Source organism: Cornus florida, unplaced genomic scaffold (assembly GCF_030987335.1).
Source record: "Cornus florida cultivar Cherokee Brave unplaced genomic scaffold, ASM3098733v1 CherokeeBrave_3.0.0_Hap2_Chr05, whole genome shotgun sequence".
NCBI lineage: Eukaryota > Viridiplantae > Streptophyta > Magnoliopsida > Cornales > Cornaceae > Cornus > Cornus florida.
In genome coordinates this window covers 60,150,792-60,161,734 of record NW_026775575.1, presented here as the reverse complement: position 1 = coordinate 60,161,734, position 10,943 = coordinate 60,150,792, and positions in this window count along the sequence as shown.

Genomic DNA, 10,943 nt, shown 5'->3' with positions numbered 1-10,943 from the left:
TAATTATTGATTGAATTGTTGGCGTGTTGATTTTATTGGTATGGTGTGACTTGGTTGTAATTTATTATTTTGTTTATGTGCTTAGTGTAATTAGTTTTTAATTTTTTATTATTTAAGTGTTTATTTAATTATTTAGTTTATTTAAATTAATTGGATTTGAGCTTAAGGAAGTTGGACCAAAAGATGTGGTCTTGGGCTTGTATGAAGCCTTATTGGGTTAATTAATAAAGGCCTATGGTTATTTAATTATTTAAATGATAGTATTAACTATAAATATATAAATATAATTAATTAATAATTGTTATAGAAAGATATATATATATATATATATATATATATGTTTATAGATATAAATTATTTAAAGATTATTATTTTTATTCATAGTCCTAGTTGGAACAGAATTTGGATTTTAATGTGTATAAATATACACATATGGCTTTAAGATTAAAAGTTTACACGTTAGAAAAATAAAGGAGGCAGAGAGAGAGGAAGAAGAAGGGCTGACAAGGAGGAAATCGGATCTGAGAAGGAGGACGTTTGGATTGGAAGAGACAATCAAAGCTTGAAACGTCAGTTTTGTTTCGAAACCTTCAAGCGAGTTTTCTCTATCTTTCCTCTTAGAACTCATAAGGATTTCACCTTGAATATCAAGGCTTTATTTAAATTGTTAATTTAAATCATGGTTAGAACGGAGTTAATAAAAAATTAAGTTAATTTTATTTGATTAAATCAAGATTAAATTGGAGTATTAAAAGGATGTTTTATTATTATTTTATTTTTGGAATTGTTGGATTTTAATTATATATATAGGTTGTATATATTTAAAATCATTGTTATACTTAATCTGTGACCCAAGAGAGGTTAATTATGGTTTACAGAAGTTTTGGGAATTTTTTGAAATTTTTCTAGAATTTTTCTGAATTTTTCTGAATTTATTTTATATTTTTTTGAAATTATTCTATAATTGTTTTATATATTATTTTAACAAAATTATATAAATGTTATTGATATATATACACACTGGCAGAGGCGTCAGTAGTATGCAACAATAGGGTTGAAATCCAGTGTGACTGAGTGCATAGGAATTTGGTACACACACTAATCTGGTCCATTGGAATGTTTAATTGTATTTGATGTGATTCGGTGTGTTGCAGCACATACTATTATGGTACGCATGAAATCTGGGCCTCTGATTGGGTCTTGATTAATGGGTAGTTGATCTGGTGTGGATGAGTACATATGAGCTCATGTGAGATAATTTGGTATGGGTGTATACATGTGAGCTTCGGTGAGATTATTAGGTGTGGGTGCATACATGTGAGCTCAAGTGAGCTAATCTGGTGTGGTGCATTTGTGTGAGCTCAATGATAATCCAGTGTGGGCGCGTTCACAGTAACCATTGAGCTCAACCTATTATTATTCCTATTTTGTTACTCGAAATTTAAACGGTCATAACTTAATCATTTTAAATCGAAATTGGGTCATTCTTGAGCTCAAATTCAAGCATTTTTCGTCCTCTTTCCGATGGTACCAATTTTATTATCATATTCCCATCATACTAGGAGATATTTATATTTTAATGAAACAGTGTCGAAAAATTATTTACTGAGATGGAATATTTATGGGAAACTATTTCTGACGAGATTTAATAACATTTAAATTTCTTAAATGTAATTAAATTAATATATTCATATGGAAGGAAGTATATATATATATATATATAATTATTTTTTATAGGTGTATATATGGTTTAGTTGTTTAGGATAAGGATGGAGGGATGTGTATATATATATATTGATATATATGTATATATATATGATTTAAATAATCAAAGATTATTATGGATGGTATTATACATATTTATGTATTATATAATATATGTGTATGTATATATATATCATTTAAGATGATTAATATAATTATTCTTATTTGGTATATCTGGATAGGCTGGTTATTAAAGTAATGTTATATTTATGAAATGCATGAGATGTCTATGTGTGATTTAATTCATCATGAAATTTAAAGTTGGTACATGGTTGAATTGTAGGCATGGATTAGTTGCTAAAGGCTTAAATATATGACCTAAATATTTTATGAATAAAACACATACATAGGAAGTATGGATGAGTTGCTAATTAAAGGTATAAATATATATACTTAAGGAGGTATAGTTGAGTTGTCAATATATAAATAAATATATTTATAATGGCATGATTGATTTGCCAAAGTGTAATTATATTACTGTGTGTTAGATGATTAAAATATCATCTATAGTTATTGTATGTATAGGTTGGATTATGATTAGATATTCTTCAATTAGAATAGTCTAGTACTTACAGGTTAGTGTATTATTTTATGCATATTAATAAAATAATACTGGTGGAGACATGGATGATTTGTCAAAGCTTAGATTTTAGATATGTGATTTAAATAATTAAAATCATTATCGGGTTTGGGATTAAATATAATATTTTTTTATTATAATTTATTTTTTAAATGATTAAACAACTGACTAGGGTGGGATTAAGGTTAAATGAGTTTATTTTTAAAATAAATAGTAGATTGGTCTAGGAATGATTATTATTTTAATAATTATTTAATAGGTATGAAAATTTAATAAACCTATTAACGGACGTAATTAGTATAGTATATATAATTATATATAGACATGTATATCGTGCTTTATTAAAGTTAAAATTTTATTAGGTTTGGTTTTGATCAGAGATGATCTGCTTATTGGTTTTCAGAGGCCTGGTAGAGTGAACTTGCTCGTAGAGTTTAACCCACAATTTATTTTTCAGGTTATTAGAGGTTCCAGTCTCGAGGTTGAGGATCCACAGCTGGGAGACTGTCATTCATCTATTCATCTTGTGTACTTTTAAGTAGTATTAGATTATTGGATAATGTTTTAAGAAGTCCTTGAGTTATGGGATTCCCGAGTTGTAATTGTTGGAGAATCATTAAGTAATAATTATTTATTAGTTTTCTTCAGCGGTTTATTTATTCTTTATTATTCATCTTTGTATTATGTGCTTGTTAAATACTTAAATTGTTTTGATATTCTCAGATTTTGTGCGTGGACTTGATCAACCCGTGTTCCAAAATTAGGGGGTGTCACACTTGTTCAAGTCAAGCGCACATGTGCAAGACTACCCCATATGTGCATGTGTTTCAAACTAAGATTTAGTCTAAAACACAGCTCGAAAGATATCCTTGAGACAGACTAAGATGGAATGCATTTCATAATGTGTATCGATATCGTTAAAGCTAAACTCTAAAATGAAAGAAATAATGAAGAATAGCAGATCATAGATCTAACCATGTTAAGCGAAATTCTGTTATCCCTATTTGACACCTCAATTCATTGAGCGTCAATTGCGAAAAAACTGGTACACAACACCCTCATTGACCATATAGTTTTTGCACTATCCCAAGAAATACTCATATCCACGATTAGATCGAAGTGTTTTGATAAGTTTACCTAATTTATGCTCCACATCAATCTTGACACTTTCGGAAATACCAAAAGTTTAAGACTTGTGTCGCATCTGGTAAATTTATCCAAAAACGTGAGTAATCTTGCTTGGATGTTCATAAGACCACACGTGTCAATGTGTACTGACTCTAATTGTTTTTTTATGTCTATTTCATTTGGTTGATTAAAGCCCTTAGGATTATTTATCATTCAATACAGAATTCACAAGTTGGTTTAAGCTCCCCTGCCTCACTAGGTAATAAACCTTCTTTGACCAATCTTTAAATCTTATTTTGACTGATTATAACCCAATAATAGACCCTAAAAATACAATGAGTCAAAAATAACAAATTTTCTCTTAACATTCAATCCAGAAAATGCAACATTAGTTTCTACATCATGCAAATATTAAGAGCTTGTGATTATAGTATATTAAACATCTTTAATGCACCAGAAGCAATCGCACAACTATTAAGAGCTTGTGATTATAGTATATTAACCATCTTCAATGCACCAGAAGTAATCGCACATCTATTCAGTTTTATAAAAGCAATTTTACCAAAAGTAACAGCACATTTTATTTTTTTTTATAAACCAAAAGTGAAAAAAAAATGAGATTGCATCTAACATCTGTGCATAAAGATAGTTCTCTAACACTAATATCCTTATACTCTCTAATATCATATGTAATACTCCCACTGACTTAGCTACAACCTTGGCATCAGGTCAAAAAATAAATATATATCCATATCATCGAGGCCTCTAGATTCCTGACGTCCTTGCAACGAATTGCAAACATATTTAGTAGCTCCAGAATCTATCCATCAAGAATCAATAGATACAACCACATAACAATGCTCAATGATTAAATATATATTTTCCTATACCACGTCATTGCTTAGACAATTCGTCCTTTAGTGTCTTAGTTAGTGGCAAAAGAAACAGTTTCCTTTGCCCTCAACATACACTGCCTTATTCCCTTAAACCTTTTGGATACCCATGTTTTATGCTAGCATAGTCCTATTATCATCCTTTTTCTTTCCTTTGCCCTTCCACTTGGGCCTAGAAGAAGATGGTATAAACTAGGTTAGATTGATAGGAACACATATACTTTTGATTATCCCTTCATATGTTACCAACTCTATAAGAATATCAGCGAGTGTGAAGTAAAACTACTTCCTTATTTAGTTCACTCTAAAAAAGCCGAACGAGTTTGGTAACAAGGCAATTATTATGTCAACTTGAAACTTACCACCCAAGTCAGCCCTATTGACCTCCAGTTAATTTTCAATTAAAAAAAAAAAAAAAAAAAAACAATCATTTTCAAAATTCGATCTTTTACTGGAGTTCTTTAGGCTATCTCGATAGTATTCAAATCTGACATAGTACTAAGGCATGCACTCTATCTAATCTCATCAAAACATCTCATTGACATTTAACATGATGTTTGAAGAAAATAAAATAATGTGAATATTAGCTTTAGAGTGTATTCGAGATAAACTCTAGAATATTGGACCAAGTCATATCATTTATCTTATTTCACTTATTAAAAGCATTAATGTCAAATTGGGTATCTTAAAGTAAAAGAAAATTAGGTATGAAAATAGTAAACACATTTTGTACCCTTACGTTGTAAGTAAAATATATAAGTTCATTTTCCAATCCGTATAAATGAGGTCCAATTACATTGAATATGTTAGCAAGCAAATTAAATGGATTAGACATAATTAATCTGAATATAAATGCATTCATACAATAAATAAGGTGAATTATTAATGTTATCATGCATATTTAAAATTAAAATGAGTTTGTCAACTACATAGTATAATAAATCTCAATAGAATAAGAATTCAATATCACTATTGGTGAACAATCTCTTTTAATTAATGTGGGTCCCTCAACGTCGTAGCATAATAAATCACACAATCAATACGTCAATAACTTATCCTGATGGAGGAGTTCATTATTACTATTGTTGAGATTCATTTACTATTAAGCGAGCACTTCCATTAAAATAATAATATGTGGATTCCTTAACCACTGCATGAAAAATTGGATAACCAATACACCAATAACTTATTCGGTTGGTGAAGTTCATTATTACTATTGGCAGGCAAATCCCAACAGTTCCATATCTCATAAGACAATGCATTGTCTATCAATATAAAATGATTCCCGATTTTGTTTAGCCTTTCTAAAATCACCTAGTGTAGACCACTCCGTTGGAGAGCTAACATTATTAATTTTAGATTGAGTGTATAACGTTATTAATGCTCCAACGAAAAATAAAATATTAAATATCTTGTCATTATAATCTAGACTTTTTAAATCATGCGTGGGGCCTTATTTTTAAAGATCTAATTACAATGAACATTTAATATTTTTATTTTCATAAGACAACCATTCTTGTAATTTTTAGACTCTTCAAATCATGCGTGGGGCCTTATTTTTTGAAGATCTAATTACAATAGCTATAATAACGAAAGCCATGGGGTAATATATAAAAATCCCCGCTCCCATTCAATTTTTAATTATATATAATTAAGGTTTTTAATTCATGATTTAATGCATGCAAAACGCCTTGATTTTAATCCAATTAAATTTAGAAAATATCTGAACTTTTAAATGATTCACTAATATTTAATTTGAGACACACTTTAAAAATAATTTACAAAAATAATTTTTCGTTTCCCAATAAGTGCCCTCTAATTAATTAGTAATCAAATCCAATTAATTTTCATAATTTAATTAATATAAATCAAGTCATTTAGATAAAAATCATGGATCCAATAAATAAACAATAATCATCAGTAATTAAATATTTCATGCATCACATAAATAATTAAATAACATATAAAAGCAAATAAAATGGCCAATGGATTTATCTTTTAACATTTAATTGCTCTAATAATTACACGAGGGTCCTCCATCGGCTTGCAAACTATCTTCTCTCCTCTTGGACCTTCTTGAAGCTTCACAATATCATTTGATGAAGATTACATGGTTTTAAATAAATTTTACAATTTGAAATACAATGGAGAAAATTAAATTACATCATTGAATTTTCAAATAGCGAGATCAAAGCCTTAATTACATTCATCCAAAGATAAAATTACATTAAACCTATAAGCTTCATCCATGGCCCAAAAATACATCATTATCCATTTACAATTATACATACATTATCATCATGTATCAATATATATCAACATATTAAATCATACATCAACATACATCAATATATATATATATATATATATATATATATATATGCATACATAATTTGGATCTCTGAATGTTGATTTTGATAAAAACATGATCTCTAATAATGAATCAAATCATGCTCTGATACCACTGTTGGGAAACGTGCAAGTTTTAAAAACTTTTTGATAAATTTTTATACATAGATCTTCATTCATCACATAGAGACAAATTTTATGCAAAAATAAAATATGATGTATCATTCAATTAATAGATTGAATACTTACATTAAGGTTTGAGTAAACCTTAGATCTCTCCTCTAAAGTGAATATTCTCACTTATTATAGATCCCTTTGCTAAATGCCTTCTCCTTGGATCTCTATATTCTTGGTAATGGTTTTGCCTTTAGGAATCACCCATAAACCTCCATAAATGATCTTGAAAAACTAGGCTTGTAGGAGCCTCCATTAGATGAAAACACTAACCCTAAAATTCTAGAGAGAAAAAATATTCCTTTTTTTCTTCCAAAAGTCACCACTAAAATATACATAGACCATATATATATAGGCAACATAAAGATAAGGAAAGGAAATAATAAATCCTTCTCAATCTCTAATTACCATATCTCAAATCTAATAGGATTCCAATATCAAGTTGGGCTATGAGTGAGAATCTTTTGCGCTTATTATTTTCTTGGCTATAATGAATTAATAATTGGCCCGGACCCAATTTAATGCATTCATAAATTAATTTCTACTCCACTAAAACAAATTAATTGAACTCCAATTAAATAATGAGTAACATCTACGTCAATGTTGCACTTTGACCCTTCTATGCATAATTAGTTATCGGATAAATAAAGCCATCAATCCGACTTCTTAATTAATATATTTATTTTGGTACCTTTGATTATTTCCTGCTTGATCACAATAAAATATTTGTTTGACAAAAATAATAATTTAAATAAATAAATATATAATAAAACATCTTGTCTAAAAACACACGAAGGCCTTCGAATTTACTTTGTGATCAACCATAATTAATACAAAATAAATACAAGTAGTAATAATGCAAATATTGAAAATATAACCCTCTAACTATTAATTACATAATTACCCAAAGTGCCGGTCTAAAGATTCCGAAAATTCTGCCAAACAAAACAAAATAATTACTAATTAATAAAAGAGTCTATATTTCTCTCATACTTAAGAGTCAAATGCCATGACGGTGATAGGGAGTAATTACATATGACAGCTCTCGCAATATGAGTTAAACGCAACCACCTTTAAGATCATACTAGCTGAATTTCGAAAGACAACTCCCCTACCACCTCGAGAAGTGTTGGGGAAAATTAACTCCCTTCAATCTACTCGACGGTCGATTGTTGTTGAGAGTTAAATCTCTCATTCATCATACATAGCAGAAGCATCATCACATCACATCAACACAAGCATATATGGAGATAACAATCATATACATCCACGCACAACTCAATATTTTTACATTGTTCACCCAACTCTATGGCTACGTCCATGTAGAAAGAGATTTCACAATTATGAATTAAGGAAAAGAATATACAACCACGTGTCAAAACTCCACTCACTCACTCATAATCTCTTTTAAGGCTACATGTATAAACTTGGGAATTATATATACTTTTTCTTCTCCTCACAACACTCACCATTAAACTCCTTACATATGTTCTTTTTTTTCTCTCTCTCTAAACCTATCTCTAGTTATAGAGTCTTCAAAACTCAATTCATTGTTGGACTATTCCCCAACTTGCCTACAAGGAGTTACCATGTCAGTCTTCAACTCTAAAATAATAAGTACAATTTCTTCCCCAAATCTTCAGCCTTTTCCCTAAGTCTTCTGACTTCCAAAACTGATTAGGAAACTGTTTTGTTATAGCTTCCAATAACTCACTGCCCAACTTGAACCGGTTCAATGACTCTGAATCAGTTGAAGTTTCATAGTAGCCAAAAGTCGACGCCACACTTGAATTGGTTTAAAGTCACTGAATCGATTCAACTTTAGTAGTAGCCAAAGGTAAACCAAAAATAGTTCCACCTCAAACAAAGATCTTTTCATAGTTCCACCTCAACTGAAGATTCACCTCAAATAAAGCACTATGATAAAATTAAGAAACACTCTAACAATCTCATTATTTTCTCAAATTCATCATGTTTCTTTTGTGTTTTTTTTTTCTTCTTCTTCTTCTTCTATCTTCTCTATCCACCCTTATCTTTACTAAGTCCCTAAAACCCAAACCTCCCTTATATTTACTAAGGCAAATATCCTCCCACTTAACCCAATTCATCTTTGGGGAATTTTTTAGAACCCCACCAAAATCTCCTCAAAATGCCATTTAAAGAATTAAAAAAATTTTGAGGCAACTTAAAGCATGACATAATGTAACGACCCGGTCATTTATCTCCCTTTTTCCTGAAATTTTACGAATGAATTTTTTTCGTTTAATTTTCCTTTCTGAACTCTGTTTCTTGTCGCTTAGTGTCGTCTCGAGTGCTTGGAAATGATTTCTGAGACTCTTTTCCGTGGATTGACAACTTCCTTTGAGGACAGAGTCATTTCTGCATTTTTACTTTTCGGACACTATTCGCTATTTCGTCCTTTTCCCTATTCTGTCTTATCTCCGTTTGTCACTTGTTTGGCAAAACCTCACTTTTCATGCTCGGAGTTAGTTTTTGACTTCACGTACCTTCATCTTTAATGGTTTTCTCGAAATACGTATCTTTACTTTTGTAAAAAAGTACTCTGGTTGCTCCCGGTGTCCACAGGGGCATAAATGTACAATTCTTCAGAATCTTTTCATTTCTTGGGGTGTTTTTCATAAATATATTTTGAAGATATTTTATTTTAGGGGTATCAAAGAAAATATCTTTTGAAAGATATTTTCATTCTGGGGCAGTTTCGTAGTTAACCCTTTTTGTAGGGGCCATTGTATAATTAACGAAAGTTATTGCAAAATGCCTCGTCTGGAGCCTGGATCCTCGTACGGGATTCATTTTCACATTTTGTCGAGTCTTGGACTCTTGAAAATTTCTTCTGGTCATATTTCTCCAGTTTTAGAGTTTCTGGACCCGGTTGCCGCCAAACTTGTTCGGGGCATAACTTTCTGCTCGGGACTCATTTTTTGGCGTCGTTTCCTCCGTTGTTCATATTTTCTCATTTTGAATATTTTTTTGTTCACAAAATTTTGTCATTTGAGCGCGTTTGCTCAAATTTCACTTTTCCGGATCTGGCAGGGCCCGTTCGGGGCACTTTTTGAGATTTCTTTAAAAGGGGGGGTGAAATATTTTATTTTTCATCTTCCCCACTCTCCTTGCACAACCTGAAATAGCCATGGATGCCCATGGAGCTGCCACCTTCTCTCTCCTCCTTTGATTTACTTTTCCTAAGTGAAAAGTCTTCGGCCTTCACGGTTTTTGTTCCCAATGACGTGTTCTACCATTCCACCTTATTAGAATTCATTTCTGACCACTTCTTGAGTTTGGGTTTGAAGTCAAGTTGTGATTTTCATGGGGCTTCCTTCGGATTCATGTAGATCATGTAGTCGCCGACAAAACCCTTCAATTTCGGCAGATTCGGAACACTTTTTTTTTCAGTGGGGATTTGAGATTTTCATCTCAAATTGAGGTAGGGGGTGTTATAATTTAAATTCTTACTATATTACATACTTGTGATGCTTATAAAACTTGATTACATGCTTGGATGTAAAATTTAGAGATTTTATTATTTATTTTTCTTGTGAAGGATTTAATTTTCCCGGTTGTCCATAACTTTGTTTAATCATGTGGCACGATAGAATATTACCCCTTGATATGTAGATTGACATATATTAAATCTAGATTATTTGGACAAGTAATGAAGATTTTATTTAATATTTATCTTGAATAAAATATTAAATCATGTGACCTTATCTAGTTTTAAATCAACATGTGATAGCATATTATATTAGGCCTTAGCATGCTCTCCAACATAGATTAATTTGAGAGTAATCGGAGAAGTTTTGAAATATAGTAATATTTAATTAATTAGATTATTTAAATTGCTCCGAGTGTACTATTCACTCCATTAGAATTCCGACTTGATATTCGTGATGTGCATGCCCTATAGTTTCACATATATTAAATCTAGAATATTTGATTAAGTTTTGAAACCTTTCACTTATTATTTTTCTTGTATTAAAGTTTAATACTCAAGGCCATAACTTGCATGAAATGTACTTGTAATGTGTTCTTAAATT